Source organism: Caretta caretta, chromosome 8, assembly GCF_965140235.1.
Source record: "Caretta caretta isolate rCarCar2 chromosome 8, rCarCar1.hap1, whole genome shotgun sequence".
Lineage (NCBI taxonomy): Eukaryota > Metazoa > Chordata > Testudines > Cheloniidae > Caretta > Caretta caretta.
In genome coordinates this window covers 82352881-82369950 of record NC_134213.1, presented here as the reverse complement: position 1 = coordinate 82369950, position 17070 = coordinate 82352881, and positions in this window count along the sequence as shown.

The following is a 17070-nucleotide window of genomic DNA, read 5'->3' as shown; positions in this document are numbered from 1 at the left end:
AATTTTAGCTCAAATATTGCTCTTAATTAATGTTAGCTCTATTGAAGCCAGTGGAGCTGGACCAACTTACATCACGTAAGTATCTGGCCCTACTTATTCATTATAAACATCGATGCATTGTTTAGCCTCTCAAATTTCCAAAAGCTCTATGATTCTGTCATAGGGTTATATATTTCCGAATACAGTATTGTTCATCTGTGCTGTGGGTCATATTTTCAGCCAACTTTAAGGCAGTTTCCAGTTTGCATCCTCATTTCCATACATGCAACTAATTGCACTGGCCAAAGTGTCTGTGCACCAGTAGTATTCCCAAAAGACATGCAAATCTGTGTGTTCAGATTGTGCAGCTGGGTGCCCATTGTCTGATCTGATCACGCATGCATGCCTATATTTCATCCTGGAAATCAGTTTGCCACACAAAATGCGTGGTTCACGATGACAATTTGACCCTGTATAGATTTCAAAGCACCACAATGCCATTTAATCCTCAGTTTCTCAGTTATCATAATTTCAGTGCAGGGATGCTGTTTCTATCACAGACATGGAGTGAATGTGGGAACCCACATGTACATTCTTTTGCTTGTTTGAAGTATTGTAGCCGTCTTGGTCCATGATATGAGAGACACAAAGTAGATGAAGGACCTACCTTGTCTTTCTTTTTCTTCTGTTTGTCAGTCATTGCTCTAAAGAGAGACCACTTTATTACAAATTTAGGTGCAATTAAATCCATAATTGCACATTAAAATAAGTGGCCTGATTAACAAAGGAGCAGAACACCCACAGTTACAACTGAATTTAACAGTTCTTGGAGGTGCCCAGCACCTCTTAAAATCAGGCCAATTAATTAGGTTTTTAATTTAGGTTCCCGTGTTTCAAAATTTTCACCATGTTTTGCCTTGAAGCAAACACCCTAACTCCAATATATATGTGTGTGTGTTCATTGGCTGTAAGGGGAAAGAGGGAACAGACTGGTATGCTATAAGGTTATAAGAAGCACAGTCAGCATATAGAGAAACAACAGCAGTTTTGTTGAGACAGTTTTTCACATGATGCCATTGGGTTTTTGCTTTTTGAAGGTTATACTTTTAAATAGCAGCTGTTTATCCATTTGTGAACAAGACACTGCCAAATTTTGCACAAGAATATGTGCACATTCCCTAGAAGTAAGACCCCTCCATTGTGAATGATGGTATGTCAAAAGTCACAAGAAATCTTAAATATCTACTTCTGCTAAGAAAATAGTGCACTTGATGGATATGAAAGTATTACATCCAGACTACAATGGTATTTCTGAATCCATTAGCAACAAGCACCCAGGAGGACGCTGTAGTTGACTTAAAGACAACATTGTATATGACATGAATGCCAATTTCCGAGAGAGAGATGGAATAGTTCTGCCTCCATGTCAGCCGACTAACCTCCCAAATTCCAAGTTCACAATGGTGTTTCAAGCCAATGGGGCAAGTGTTGCCAATTAATTTAGTATTATATATTACTCCTGGAAAGGAAACTTCATGCAGCTGGGGTTTCCAAGCATAAAACCATTACCACTTACAAGAGCAGCACAGTAAATCAAGTGTTTCCATACATGTGCAAGGTCATTCCTGGAAAGGCCATTGCCTGTACATATGCATCCAAGAATTACATTCATGGTTCGGGAGCTCACTGAATTGGATGTAGCTCACTTGGGGGAAAATATCTCGTTGTAATACCATCTACTAAGGGAGTAACATCCTTTTCGTCCCAGGTAACCACCTAGAAGCAAACTGGATTGATGTACTTACCTTTAATCTTTTGTTTAAATTTGTTCATCTCAGCATGTAAGCACATTATTTAATAAAACATATACACTGTTGTGCTCTCATTTGCATCATTTGTGTGGAGTAGCTTCACTGACTTCCATTTACCTGTCTCTTTTATCTTTGCAGTCACAGCAATGACGTGTCCATGGCTAAGCGAGCCACTCCTAGATTTCTTTGGAACAACCTCCTTGATCTGATATCTATGATCCCAGATAACTGAATTCATCTTAAACTTGACTGTTAATAATGATGTCTACTTGCCTCATGTTTTTGTTAATTGTGTCTGTGCATCCATTTCATTTTTGCCTCATTTATGGATAGTCCATATTCTTCACTAAGTGTTTGAACAGACTCCAACATTTGTTGCATTGCATCAGTGGTTGTAGATAGAGCATTTTGTCATCAGCATATCTGAGGTCAGTTAAGAGCTGTTCACCAATGGAAATCCTAGCTCCACCCACTTTGTAAAAACCTTACAAGGCTAGTCTCATAATAAATTCTGTGTATATGTTGAAGAAGTTTAGGGACAGAATGCACCCTGTCTCACTCCTTACCCAGTGGAAAACCACTTGCTATCATGTGCTGTTCACACTATGGTCTGCTGTTGACAATAAAGACTCATGATGAGTTTGAGGAGATGCTTTTTAATCTCCATGTTGGCCAATATCCTCCAAAGATAGTCATGTTGGATTTTATCCAACACAGTTGAATTGTCGATGAAACAGATCAATGGGTGATTATCCTCCTTGCATTTTTCAGCGATGTGACAGATCTTCATGATTTGATCAAGTATGCCTCTTTCCACTCTGACACCAGCTTATGGTGATGGTAGCTCTGCTTCTATCATCTCTTCATGTGATCCTGGGTTGTGGAGATCAGAACTTTGTTCATGTGTGATATCAGAAAGACATGTCCTGTCTCCTGTCTTTCGTAAAGTCATCCTTGCAAATTTTCGACAAAAGATCAATACCATGGTCACCGATCACTTTTAATAATCCTGCTGTACTGTTATCTGCCTCAGTGCTTTCCCAAGGCTTCATTTTCACAATAAAATGCACCACTTCCTCTCGTAAGATTGATGGCTGTGGATCTGTACTTTTCTCTGACATCCTGCATTGTAAGATGGTTCTAATGAGGCATACGTATTGACACAACAATCCACAAGCATATGATATGATCATCTTCACTGAAAACTTTACCATTATGATCTTTTATTCTATTTGATCATGAGAAAAACTTTTTGATAAGAAGTCTGACCACTGTAAACATACCTTTTGTATTATTACTCTCTTCATAATTCTCAAGTTTTGCACATTTTGCTTTTATGTATTCACTGTAGTCTCATCTACCTTTGGATCTGTCTGCTCAGTTCCTTGTATGTTCACTTTTTCCAATGTATGCTTTGGTGGCTTCCAAAGTTCATTTGGGTCATTCTCCTCTTTCACCTGTAACGATGCCTCAAACCCATTCTGGACAAATCTAGCAACAGCGGGTCTTCCAAACATCTCATCTTTTTAAGTTTTAAATTTTGTTTGAGGCTGGTAGTTGAGGGTCTGACCCAGCATCTGCACCCAGAAATAAGTCTTTGTCCATTGGATACTCAATCTCCAATGTTGCTGTATCATTGCATAGTTGATTTAGTTCTTTGTCATGTTGTCAGATGACCTCCATGAATATAAACATCTAGGATGTTGGATGAAAAATGTGTTTATAATGACCGATTGATTAGAACAGAAGAATTCAGCTAAACTTCTTCCTCTCTCATTTTGTAAATCTACACCATTGTTTCCCATTACTTCTTTGAGATGTTACATTTTCAACTTCTGCATTCAGGTCCCCAATTACAAGGGGTATTGCTTGGTATTTTAATAAGTGTCTCTTCAAGCTGATCATAGAACTCATCAATTGCATCAGCAGCAGCTGATGTCGAATGAGTTAACCTGTAAGATCAATATATTGACTGGCTTTGCTCAAAGGTGAATTGTGATGATTCTATTGTTGATTTGGTTATGTCCAAGCACTCACTTTGTTACTTTGTCACTCCTTGGATAAGATAAAAGCAACCAATTTATCTTCCATTTTCTCGGATTTTGAGTAGTACACTGTATATCCCTCCATCATCATGAAATGACCTCTACTATTTCATCACATCTATCTGACGTCTATATATCTATCTTACATCTTTCCAATTCTTTGGTCACAAGGCTGAGATTCCCTTTGTGCATACTCCTCACTATCCATGTTCCTACTCTGATTTGTTTATGAAGTTTCAGGTCATTCTTTTCCTTGGTGCAAACAGGCACTGTACTTCTCAAAGGATTTGATACAGCAGCATCATAACTGCCATCTGTACTCCTTAACGGCAAGAATAATTTGTTGCACCGTCTGACCTGGATATCTCATGGCACCCTCACACATGGATCAATGTCTTGCCTTTGTTCTGTCATGCTTTCTCTCATGAAAACTGAAGCTGGCTTCCCATTGCCTTCTCTCTGGTTTGTGGCAGCTCTTGGTTTGTTGCAGCTGGTTTGTGGCAGTTTGTGGCAGCTGATTTAATGTACGACTTTACTCTTCTGCCTTTGATGGCCTTTCCTCCAGCAAGGGTCCCACTATCTTGCCCCTGTGCTCATCCTTCCAAAGCCATTAGCACTTCCTGAGGCTTGATGAGTTACTTGAATGCTACTCGGCACCCATCTCTGTGAGTCACAGATAGTATTTTCCACTGCCATTCACTGCACCTTATCAGAAATAGGCCCTTTATAATCTCATGGTGGCCCAGAGCTTGAGCCTAAGGGGAGAATGGCGGTTAGTTATTAGTAAACTCTTTCAAGCCATCCCAAAGGGGATTGAAGCTGAGTTTGAATATTTGGCTATCAATTCACTACAGCTCTAGCAAGAAGGGGGAAAAAAAAGTAGTAAATGACTAACATATGTGCAGAGACCAGGACCCTTAGCTCTAGATGTACTAATAAGTATGACTTTTTGTGCAATTTTTTTTAAAGAGGTCAATGGAATTTAACAAACAAGGCACCAACAGGCTTCCTGTTACTTGTAATTACATGAATTGGCAATCTTTCATTTTAATAGGTCACATACTTTGTGGGGAGGGGGGGAGGCATTGCTGCTGCTAAGCACACAAAAGTGTTAAGTAAAATGGCAAGCAACTACCACTTACAAATTTAAACTAAGCATAAGCACTGAATGAAATTTATACACATACAGGGACAAATCCTGCCCTCAACTCTGTAGGTGCAAAGGGCCGGTTGGCAGCAGAACTGGTACAGTTTAGTTGGGGGGGTGAGGAAAATAAGGATTAAAAGGGATGTGTAAAGGAAAGTGTGCCCTGCCTGCAAGGTGTGAAGCACAGTTCATTGGAGACGCACGGTGTGGCATTGCACAGGGGGTGTCTAAAGCAGGGTAGGTGAGAGGCCAGAGAATCCTCCACTGTGCAAATCTTCCTGTCCTCACTCTGAAAATCAGAGAGCACTAGGACTGCAGAGGCTATTGCAGAGCCATTGTGGGACAGTTCTGCTGCAGCTGGGAATTGATCCTTCCTTCTTGGGAAATATTTGAGCTAGGCAGTGGGGGAATTAATCTGGTGTATTAATTCTACATAAAACACATAAATAAAGATGTATATTGTACAAAAGACACCATGCATTCTAGAAATAAAGTTCAGGCTTCTTTTATAAAGGATGACATGACACGGGGAAGGAATACTGAGCAAAACTTATTTGACCTCTTGCCAGTACAAACCACCTTACTCTGATCTTTTCCATGAGCATTCTGGATATATAAACTTTGGATCAGACTCAGGTTGGAGACAATTTCAGAATACCCTTTTCCTTTTATTGCTACACAATAGCTTTCTTTATAATTACTACAGCTATGGAATAACTTGATTACAATTAGATTGAACTGCATTACCCCTTCCCCCTCCCCCAAACCTTCAGCTCCAGCCTGTAGTTGAGTCTGGTTAAATAACAGAGAGAGGTGGGGGGAGCGGGAAGCTACCGATTAAGTAATTCTTATTCATGAAACTTACTGGGTACACTCTGTGTAATATTTTAGATATACAGCACAAGATAGTAGCTTAATTCTGCTGTAAGTCATTGTATTTCATAAAATTATCATCACTCAGCACCGGTACTGAACAATTATAAGAAACCATGTCACCACTGTAAATAATTTTTAAAATGTCAACATTTCCTTAATAAGCCTATAACAGTACATTTTAAAAGGTTAACATTGAGCTTCTCATCTCAGGGGGTTTTGGTAGCTTGGGGAAATTTATTAATGGGATCTAGATGGAACCCTTCACTTCTTGGCCACCACTTTGTATCTGGACCTGGCTAGTCTGAAAGTTACCAGATGACAGCTGTTCAGGGGCCTTTGTGAAGTGAGCTGGAAGTCTCTCTCAGTTCAGCTCCTTCTGGACAGAAGCTCACATTACTCACAGAAACCACTGCCACAACTGAAACGAATTGTCACCGTTCTTGTCAATCTCAGCAGAAAAGGACTGAACGCGCTTGGAGATTAGTCTACCACTCTTCATTTTTAAAGAAAGGGCTAAAGTCACATCTATTGTGTGTTTGATTATGCTTTTTGTTGAGGTTTATGCTCCATTTATTGGGGGGGGGGCAGTTATGCCATTGCCCTGCATAAGAAACAGAGTGAGACTGCACTGGCCCTGGGGGAACACTGGGCAGGAGATGCCTCTGGTAACACAGCCTCTCCCAGTGTCGCTCTGTACATATGGGGAGTAAACAATGAGCTCCATCCATCGGGCTGTAGTGGATTGTTTCCACTTGGTCTACCAGTCCTGCTCTGCAGGCCATTAAGAAGCGGGGAGGGGCTATGACTTCACCTCTTTCTCTTCCAGGCTCCTTTTTCAGCATTAAATTCCCAGAGAGGAAGCCAACAGCAAGCAATTTCTGTTTGCCTCGAACATAGAATCGTAGGACTGGAAAGGACCTCAAGAGGTCATCTAGTCCAGTCCCCTGCACTCATGGAGGGACTAAGTATTATCTAAACCATCCCTGACAAGTGTTTGTCTAACCTGCCCTTCAAAATCTCCAAGTGATGGAGATTCCACAACCTCCCTGGGCAATTTATTCCAGGGCTTACCCACATAAGGCTGCTCCTGTAAGTGTAAGGAATAGTCTACACTGGCAACGCTAAAGCACTTCTGCAGTGCTTTAACATGGCTTGTGTAGTCATGGTAGAGCGCTGCGAGAGAGCTTTCCCAGCACTCTAAAAAACCACCTCGATGAGAGGCATAGCTCCCCGTGCTGGAAGCGTGGCTCCCCGGGCCGGTGCACTGTTTACGCTAGCGCTTTACAGAGCTGAAACCTGCTGCGCTCAGGGGGGTGTTTTTTTACTGTACATTGCCAGTGTAGACAAGCCCCAAGCCATGCAAACAGAGGGAGGCCACTTTTGCACCATCGTGCACCAAGGCATTGCACAATCTGGCCCCATGTGATAATAACTTAATTTTTTTTTTACCCCACAGCCAAAGAACGTCAGTGATGGCCGGTGCTGGGATAGCATTTATTATTAGCCCCTCGCCTGAGAGCTGGTTGCTCCAAGCCAGGATTGAGGCTCACTGGTGGGGCTACATGAGAAAGCTCGTACTGTTATTGCAGGTGCTGTACTTGCTATCAACTAGCAACACTTCACCAGCATTCAGGGCCTGATCCTAAGAGGTTCTGAGCACCACCTGGCAAGCACAGAGCACCTTTGTCTCCCATAGAAGTCAGTGATTTATAAATTTTACTTTTCAATGAAAAATGTGGCTAGTATTATAGACAAAATTTTGTAATCAAAAATTAAAAGCAACAGCTAATGCAGCTGCCTGCAAGTGCCATATAAAACTGCATCTGGAATACAAATGCCATTTAAAAACCAATGGGGAAAAAGCAAGGAGCATCAGAAGAGGGCTTAAAATGGAGACCTTTTCAAAAACATAAAGAATGTGTTACACATAATCAACACTGATACAGTTGTACATGACATAAAACAAATTCCTTTTCAGTGCCTTGGTGGCATTAATAAACCACTCAGCTTTATGGGATCACCAGCCCCCCTCTGTGGAATTATGTGCTTTTCCACTGCACTGGAAAAAAACATTGACAGTTTTTTCAATATTTTGTTATTGTTTGACCTACAGATTAATACGCCTCTCTAGAATTTGCATCTCCCTCATTGTCTTGGAACAAATTACAGCACAATAAATGATGTCTGAGTGGGAAGCATTGTGCAGGTTTTGGGGAAGGGAGGTTTTCCATTTGCAGCATAGTTTTGACTTGCTCCTGCATCAGCAAAAATGATAAGAACAGAGAAGTTTGGTTATAGGAGCTTTGAGATTGCAATGAGCTTATAGATCAAAACATTTTTTTTTTTGCCTTGTGTTCTTGGGTTGAGGGGAGACATTCAGGCTGCTAAATGTTAATTGCTAAATTAGTTAAATCTAAACAAAATGCTGGTGCGTTTTTCAATGCTCATAAAAAATGGAGTAAATCAGTGCAAAATATTTGCAACAGAATCTAAAACTACACAGTTTTTTCTGAATTTCATATTTAGTTTATACTCAGACCAAATTCACAAGACAATTTGCTTGGTTCTATGGTTTTCAGGAGAACTTAGGCACAGTTTGGGGCAACTTTTGGCCAACATATGGTTTACATTGTAATCTGGAAAAATTACTGTTTTGCATAGTTTTGATGTGAAAACCAGGTGAAGCTTGGCAGCTTTCTCTTTTATTGAGGGATGATGGGTTATTTCCATCTAAATATCAATCTCATTTTGAAGGTTGGCAAAATGGCAGTTAGAGACTTTGGGAAGAGAAGAGCAGTTGAGAGACTGGGAAGAGAGATTTCAGAGTAGCAGCCGTGTTAGTCTCTATTCGCAAAAAGAAAAGGAGTATTTGTGGCACCTTAGCGACTAACAAATTTATTTGAGCATAAGCTTTCATGAGCTACAGCTCACTTCATCAGATGCATTCAGTGGAAAATACAGTGGGGAGATTTATATTCACAGAGAACGTGAAACAATGGGTGTTACCATACACACTGTAACGAGAGTGATCACTTAAGATGAGCTAATACCAGCAGGAGAGCGGGGGGAGGGGACCTTTTGTAGTGATAATCAAGGTGGGCCATTTCCAGCAGTTGACAAGAACGTCTGAGGAACAGCGGGGGGTTGAGGGGGGGAATAAACATGGGGAAATAGTTTTACTTTGTGTAATGACCCATCTACTCCCAGTCTCTAGTCAAGCCTAAGTTAATTGTATCCAGTTTGCAAATTAATTCCAATTCAGCAGTCTCTCATTGGAGTCTGTTTTTGAAGTTTTTTTGTTGAAGAATGGTCACTTTTAGGTCTCTAATCGAGTGACCAGAGAGATTGAAGTGTTCTCCGACTGGTTTTTGAATGTTATAATTCTTGATGTCTGATTTGTGCCCATTTATTCTTTTACATAGAGACTGTCCAGTTTGACCAATGTACATGGCAGAGGGGCATTCCTGGCACATGATGGCATATATCACATTGGTAGATGTGCAGGTGAATGAGCCTCTGATCGTGTGGCTGATGTGATTAGGCCCTATGATGGTGTCCCCTGAATAGATACATGGACACAGTTGGCAACGGGCTTTGTTGCAAGGATAGGTTCCTGGGTTAGTGGTTCTGTTGTGTGGCGTGTGGTTGCTGGGGAGTATTTGCTTCAGGTTGGGGGGCTGTCTGTAAGCAAGGACTGGCCTGTCTCCCAAGATATGTGAGAGTGATGGGTCGTCCTTCAGGATAGGTTGTAGATCCTTGATGATGTGTTGGAGAGGTTTTAGTTGGGGGCTGAAGGTGATGGCTAGTAGTGTTCTGTTATTTTCTTTGTTGTGCCTGTCCTGTCATAGGTGACTTCTGGGTACTCTTCTGGCTCTGTCAATCTGTTTCTTCTCTTCAGCAGGTGGGTATTGTAGTTGTAAGAATGCTTGATAGAGATCTTGTAGGTGTTTGTCTCTGTCTGAGGGTTTGGAGCAAATGCGGTTGTATCGTAGAGCTTGGTTGTAGACAATGGATCATGTGGTGTGATCTGGGTGAAAGCTGGAGGCATGTAGGTAGGAATAGCAGTCAGTAGGTTTCTGGTATAGGGTGGTGTTTATGTGACCATCGCTTATTAGCACCATAGTATCCAGGAAGTGGATCTCTTGTGTGGATTGGTCCAGGCTGAGGTTGATGGTGGGATGGAAATTGTTGAAATCATGGTGGAATTCCTCAAGGACTTCTTTGCCATGGGTCCAGATGATGAAGATGTCATCAATGTAGCGCAAGTAGAATAGGGGCATTAAGGGACGAGAGCTGAGGAAGCATTGTTCTAAGTCAGCCATAAAAATGTTGGCATACTGTGGGGCCATGTGGGTACCCATAGCAGTGCCGCTGATTTGAAGGTATACATTGTCCCCAAATGTGAAATAGTTATGGGTGAGGACAAAGTCACAAAGTTCAGCCACCAGGTTTGCCGTGACATTATCGGGGATCCTGTTCCTGACAGCTTGTAGTCCATCTTTGTGTGGAATGTTGGTGTAGAGGGCTTCTACATCCATAGTGGCCAGGATGGTGTTTTCAGGAAGATCACCGATGGATTGTAGTTTCCTCAGGAAGTCAGTGGTGTCTCGAAGATAGCTGGGAGTGCTGGTAACATAGAGCCTGAGGAGGGAGTCTACATATCCAGACAGTCCTGCTGTCAGGGTGCCAATGCCTGAGATGATGGGGCATCCAGGATTTCCAGGTTTATGGATCTTGGGTAGCGGATAGAATACCCCAGGTCAGGGTTCCAGGGGTGTGTCTGTGCGGATTTGTTCTTGTGCTTTTAGCTCATCTTAAGTGATCACTCTCCTTACAGTGTGTATGGTAACACCCATTGTTTCATGTTCTCTGTGTATATAAATCTCCCCACTGTGTTTTCCACTGAATGCATCCGATGAAGTGAGCTATAGCTCACAAAAGCTTATGCTCAAATAAATGTGTTAGTCTCTAAGGTGCCACAAGTAGTCCTTTTCTTTTTGAGAAGAGAGAGAGGAGATTGGAGCCAAGGAAAGAAGTAGTGTGAGAAGAGATGGCAGGAGGGAAGCCCGCAGTTTTTATCTGAGGAATGGAAATCAGACTTGGAGCAGACAGAGCAAGGAAAAGCCAGTAGGAACTTTGTACAGTGTAAGAAGCAGGAGGTGTGAGAGAGAAAACCGCTAGGGACTCTGTAGAGGGGAAGAAAAGGTGAAATTACTGGAATCTCTGCAGAGGGAGAAAAAGGCAGTTGGTGTGAGGGAGTCAGGAAGCTGTCAAGGAACCTGTGTGGGAGAGTGGAGCACAGGCAGTGTAAGCAGGGCATGACTGGAACATCACTAGGGGCTATATGCAAGGGGGAAGAGAAGAAGAAAGATCAGTGTGTGCAGGGATGGAGCCAAGAAGCTGTAGAAGAACAGAAAGTGACATGGGGAGCAGCAGACTGAGTTAATTCTTGGATCTCCCTTTTGTGCCATAGTTGATAGATTGAATTAATGAGGAGAGACACTGAAAAATTAAAACAAAAAAACAAGGAAATGAAACATGTATGGATGCAAAACAGTCCTTAACTACATGTGTTTAATGATCATAGGAATTTATTATATAATGCTTACAGCTACAGTCATGCTCATGGGATGAATGATTTTCACAAAATAAAAACAGCTGTGGGGAAATTTTCTCAAACTGTAACAGTAACAATAAAAGCAGTAAAATTAAAAGATGTACCTTGAAATATTCAAGCTGACAGTCCATATGCAACTATCTTTTATGCCAGATATGGCTCAATTAAAATGCAATTACAAGTACAATATTTGCTTCGTATTTTGTGAATGCTCTGAGAATCGCAGTGTACTCTAATACAAGTTAGTCTTTTTAATGAGCGCTGGGTTCTTCCATTAATGTATATCTTAATAAGGACTACACATTATGCCCTTTATGGGACAGGGAGGTAGGGAGGGTTCAATGCAGAGATGGCAAAATAACAAGGCTGCGGTAGAAGAATGAGAAGTAATATGAAAATGAGGCACAGTGATATACAGTAAAGTACCACGGAACTTAATGGCAGGAAGCAATATGGTTTTCTAGAAAGGATATGGCTTTCTGTCACTCCAGGAGTCCTCACTCTAGTATGACAGTTTCGTTCTATTTAAGAAAATTGTCACAATTATTATAAAAAGTTTCCAATGGCTACCACAAAGTGGTATCTGAGATACTATGGTCATTTCCTTTCCTGAAATACATGGGGTAATTGTGACACCTTGGACACTATTCCATGTTAGAGTAACAGTTGGCAAAACTTAACCTTTTAAAGATAACCACTGCCTGTGTCTAATGAATTTTTCAATCTCCTGTCTTTTTGTAGCAGTTCTGATCCTCTCTTTGTTTTTGTTACCATCATTATGTCATTAATATAATCCCACTGAGGCCTTCTCAAATAGAATTAGAACAGCATTTAACTACTGGAATTAAAATGAAAAATATCACAGGTTTTTATCCGGTTGATCTTATATAAGCTGTTCTGTGTATGAAATTGAATAATCTTGAATCTGTGACTTTTTACATTTTCCAAAGACTTGAAGAATTGTTTTTTCTATGCTTATTTTCTGCTTTTTTGCTCAAAGTAGGACATTTCTTTTTTAGCAATATATATATGCCATCATGGGGCTTAATCCACTTCTCACTCTCCTCATTTTCCACCACCCTCCCTTTCCAAATTCTCATATAATTGCTGCTTTCCTCTTTCATATTCCCTCTGAATTTGCCCTGCTGAGTCTGAATGAATGACCAATCACTTCTCTGCACATTTCTATTTGATACTTAAGAAACTGTATGGAACAGGTAGACAGCAGTTCTGCCCTTAAACGGTTAGCTAGTGTTAAAAGTTTTCTTGCCTTATGAAGATGATTTCCACTCTTATGTTGTTCCCCCACTGTGACCTAAGAACCACTTTGTACCAACTGGTAGAGGGCACAGGAGCTACATGGAACTGACAGCAATCCCCTGGGTCAGATATATGCATTCGCTGAAGGCTGTCATGTGAGATCTCTACTGAAAGCCAGTAGCCTGCTGGTCAACAAAATCATTGTGAAATGTATAGATAGATAATATTTAAGGAGTTATGTGTCTAGACTAAAACTTATGTCCTGGAGGCAATAACCAGGAGATGACATGTCTTGGAGAGGCTCCTTTCAGGCAGGGAGTAACAGGTTCTGATCTCCCTGTTGAGTCACTCCACTTCAGTGGTGATCTATTTGGACACTGAGCCTGATGCTAATCAATAGATTGTTTTTCCTCTGGCTTCCCTCTTTTGTTGATTTCTAAATCAGCAGAGGTATCCTGTTTATACAAAGGAAAAGAGGACTGTTCTGATATATCTACAGGCACCAAGAGACTCCTTCACTGAGGAGGTAAGCTAACAGCCTGTTTCTCTTATGAACAGAGAATGTTCATAAGAGAATATAAAATGCTGGAAAGACTTTGGATGAACATTGCTCTATAAGATAGGTACGTAGGTGGTTAAGTAAGTCTAATTCCTAGAATGCATGTTGTGATTTTATTTTATATGTAGCCATTTGTTTCCAATATTTCTTCTGGCTTTCACTTGAATCTCTATACTTTGTTAAATAAACTTTTACTTATTTTCCCTATAAACATGTCTAAGTTCTGTGTATGAAGTGGAGAGGTGATCTGAGGTGGAACTAGTAAGCAGAGAGTAATGCTTCTTTGGAAGCAGCAAATACTACTAATATCCAGTGGGAAAAGGGCTGGACTCTCCCAGGAGACATTCAGAGGACTTGAGGATTAGAATGTGCCTCTCACTGAGCTGTAGAGAGATATCAGGGCCTGTGTATGTCTAGATGGGAGTGTTTGGGTTGTCCGTGGCTGGTGAAGTTGGGGAACTGACCCCACAGCAGGCAAGGCTTTCTCATTCTGAGGGAAGCTGGTAATGAGGTGCCTCACAACCCTTGGTACCTGGGAAGCATCGCACCCAACATGTGACAAAAATTAATCACAGGCACCTATTAATGTGATGAAATAGAAACAAAGTTTTCTGAGCCTTTCTAAAGGGGGAGAAAGTGTAGAATGTGACTTCTTCACGCATTAAGAAATGGAGGTCAAAGTCTGGCCTGTAGGAGGTGGTCTGTGGTCCCTTTAAGGGCGAGATAGCCAGAGAGTGACTTGCTGCAGCAGCTTCAGTCCAGGTTAGCATGGGGATGCTGACCCATCCCCCGCACAGGTGACTGGAAGAGAGCGGGGAATATTTAGGTTCACACCAGTGCAAGAAAAACCCTCTTTACCTAGGCCGGGGGAGCAGCAGGAACAGCAGCAGCATAGCAGACTTCAGTCTCTCGTGGCACCCCATGGTAACAGGCTGGTAAGAACAGGGAATGGGGGTGGGGGGCCCACCCTTGTAGCTGGCCGTGGTAGAAGGGAATGGGGGTGGGGGGGCCCACCCTTGTAGCTGGCCGTGGTAGAAGCAGGTGTTTGGTAACAGAGTGGGGAGAGGACAGAGTTTCGAATTCAGCTCAGAACCATAACAGATGAGTTGTGAGGGGAGCAGAAGCAGGTGTTTTGTACCAGAAGGGGAAGAGGAGGGAGTTTCAAACTAATCAGCTTGGGGCCATAGCATACCTGTGAGAAAAGAAGGGGTGTCCCCCACCCTCCCTGCTTCCAGCTGGCCATAGCAGGCATGTCAGAGCAGACAGCGGTGGGACTTCCAAAGCCAGCTCTGGGGGGACAGAGTGTGGCTTGAGGGGCCATTGGTGACTGGAGGGGAGGGTGAGGGGGTGGATCCTCACTGCATGTTCACAGTTTGAACCCAAGACCAAAATGGGTGGATCCCAGGGTGGTCTGACTATCTACGAAATGCATTCTCGTCTGCTGGGAAGTAACATGAATCCTGGGGCAGCAAAGGTTCCCAATGGTGACCTACCTGCATTCAGGATGGGGAAGTCAACAGAGAATTGATTCAAGTCATCTGGGTAATTACTTCCAAAATTGTTTCCTCAGGACTACAAGGCTTACAAGGTGCAGTGGGTTGCTCAGAGCCAGGACACTGGAACAAACAGATTGTAGAACAAGAGAGTGACATGGCTGGCAGGAGTGTGAGCGGCACCTGAGGGAGGTTGTAGGGGCAGGGTGTGAAAGTGAGCCCCTTCCATCCAATGCTGCACTAGGTGTCTGTACCGGGGACTTGGGTGGGGTTCAAGGAACCTGCCCACTTTTCCTCTTGGGGATCCTGTGGGGAACGGAGGGAGTCACTTATCCCTCCCTACTCCCACGGAGGGCAGGAGACACCAAATTTAACAGGATAGTGGAACTAGCAAATAGGGTCTAGCCAGATCTGTTGCTGTAGGAGCTGTGTCAGGGATGTCTGGGATACACACATCTTCTACAGAAGCTAATGGCATTATACAGCTGTTGCAAGTTAACCTTCAATTGTTGCAGCATATAGGAGCTTCATGGGTGGGGGATCTGGAAGTGGAAATAATGGATATCCAGCGTGGACTGAGAGTTTGAGAGACAGGAGATAGTCACGTGGGCAGACTCCTCACCAGGGGGCAGAAGCTCTTAATTTAAAGACATCCTACAATTTACCCACTGATAGGGAATGTGAATTTTTGGGATAGAATTGCTGCCTCAGGAGCAGCTAGGGGGCAACAGGGCACTGAGAGTACCCCAGTGATCAGTCACGAGCGTGGTTATGCTGGAGTGACTGACCCAAAGAGAGTTCACTTTCTCAGTACTGCTAAAGATGTAGACATATTGTTACTGTTGCACAGGGAGGTGCTGACAAAGAGTAAGCTGGGGAAGAACAAGCAGGGCAATGAAATGCCCAAGTGGCCAATGGTGGCTAAAACCTGGGAAAAATTGGGAAGCCACCTTCCTGATCTATGTAGGCATTATTGCAGAGGGTTACCCAGAAGAAGCCTAGCATTGTTCAAATATATGGACATAATCAGGAGGGCCTATAAGACTTGTGGGGGTCTGGCTTGGTTTAACTATGATGAACAGTTTAGATTGAGGGTGGGATCCAGCAGGACATATCATATATGCTGTGGTTAGAGTGCATGACACCTCACGGGCCTGGATTTCACACTGACAGTGGCCTATTCATTTGCAGCAAACCCTCCTGAGGCCCATAATGACATTTGCTTGGCATTTAATGAAAGTGGTTGTTTTCATAGCATCTGCAAATTTAAGCCTGCTTGTGAAATGTGCAGCCCTCAATTGCCACAGCAGTCAGAGAAGGCCACGCGGGGGGAAACAGAATGGGGATAAGTTAGCTGCCACTTGCAGACTCCTGGGGTAGCATTTGGGAGCCAAGGCATGGTGTGGGAGGCGAGCTGCAAATGGGAGGGGCTGGACAAGAGCACCATTTCCGATTAAGCTGGAGATGTTAAGGGTGATCCTTTGGAATTACCCTAAGAAAATAGATGGTGCATAGCTGTGGGATGGATTTACTGTGAGGTCTTGGATCCCCTTTACAGGGGAAAGAAGTCATGTGCTGTCCAAAAATGTGAAGTCCTTCATGGAAATGGATCATATTGTAAAGAAAAGATTATCCAAGAATTAAAGAATAGGTTAGCAGGGCCATGCAATCATCTACCTATGCAGAACTTGTAGGTTTCTCCCCTAGGCTTTGTTCCTAAGAAAGTCCCAGGTGAATATTCTTAATTCATCACCTGTCATACCTATGGGGTAGCTCAGTTAACAACGGAATAGGCCCGGCCTCATGTTCCATATGCTATTCCTCCACTGATGAGGCTATACGCATGGTAAGGACTTGTAGCCCAGGGGCGCTGATGGCCAAGTGTGATATCAAGTCTGCTTTCTGTCTGCTGCCAGTGAATCCTTCTGATTTAAACCTTTTGGGTTTCTCTTTTGAAGGACAATTTTATTTTGATCAAGCTATGCCCATGGGATGGACAGTGATGCAGAAACCTGGTTTATGGCAGATAGTACATTACTTAGATGGTGTTTTGTTTGTGCTTTCATTCCAGATTCTAGCAGATGGGCCAGGCAGATGGTGGTATGAATCTGCAGGCACAGTATTGTTGACTAGGCACATAGGCAGGTTTCCAGGTTGCCTGGCGGTTTGCAGTTGGGCCTCAGTGGTGAAGCAGTCCTGAGCTACCATGCAAGGACGGGCATGTTATGGGATCAGCTGTTGCCCCTTCTCTACATCATGGAGGTACATGAGCAGACACCAGAT